The sequence below is a fragment of the Myotis davidii genome, unplaced genomic scaffold, assembly GCF_000327345.1.
Source record: "Myotis davidii unplaced genomic scaffold, ASM32734v1 scaffold109, whole genome shotgun sequence".
NCBI lineage: Eukaryota > Metazoa > Chordata > Mammalia > Chiroptera > Vespertilionidae > Myotis > Myotis davidii.
Genome location: NW_006300368.1, coordinates 52,214 through 53,222, shown reverse-complemented (window position 1 = coordinate 53,222; position 1,009 = coordinate 52,214).

The following is a 1,009-nucleotide window of genomic DNA, read 5'->3' as shown; positions in this document are numbered from 1 at the left end:
AAAACGCTCAAGAAAAACGGGATGATTACCTTAGGAACCAGTGAGTGATTTGGGGTAGCAGCCCAAATCTCTTTTTTGCTGCTTTCAATGACATGAAGCTAATTCAAGGAAACGGGAGGACATTGTCTGTCCTGTGGTGGTGAAAACCTTGCTCTTCTATTAGTAGGCCTATCAGTAGGCCATGCCGGCAGTAAAAAAAAAAAAAAAGTAACTTCTCCCACTGAGCTCATGAAGATGATTGATGTCTGTCATTGCTTTATTCCCTTGCCATCAGAAGAATATCAGTTCAGAGATCACATGCAGAAAATAGATCAGAATTTAAATGGGGGCGGAGGCATTGCTGTCACTTGGGGACTCTCTCCCAGCTGAAGGTGCAGAAGCTCTTCCTACAGTCCCTGAGAGGCACTGTCCCTGACTCCCCCTGCCCCTGACAGATGCTCTGTTCCCTGGGCGGCAGGATCAGCTGGATCCGCATCCCTTCCTCAAATCTGTCTTGGACAATCCGATTCCTGGCTGGATTCCCAATCCTGAAGAAATGTCTGGGGAGATGCTTTACTGCTTAGGGCTAACTCTTCAAGGCAGCCAGCATCAGCACGGGGTGCCCTGGGCTTCGGGAAACAAGAACTCGGATTTATCCCCGGTCTCTGGTTGGCTCCAAGCATTTGGTCATTTAAGCCAGCAATCCAGCGAGCAGCTAAGGGTGCAGGGCGAAATGCTGGGGGTGAGGGGGGTTTAGGCTGTGACATTCAGCCCTTGGAAATATGCCCTCGGAGTGTTTATAATGCGCGGGAGAGTTAAATCACATTGTGGTTATAACTATACACTTAAAACGGTTAAGATAGTCAATTTTATGTATGCACATTTTACCACATTTTTTAAAAAATGCATGCAGATGGGTACCCTTCCATCCAACTACATTTACTAAATCACACTTTACAAATCCATGAAATCAGGGCTTAGTTTTTTAAAACAAATGGTAAGGAGAAAATAAAACAAAAACAAAAGCCTA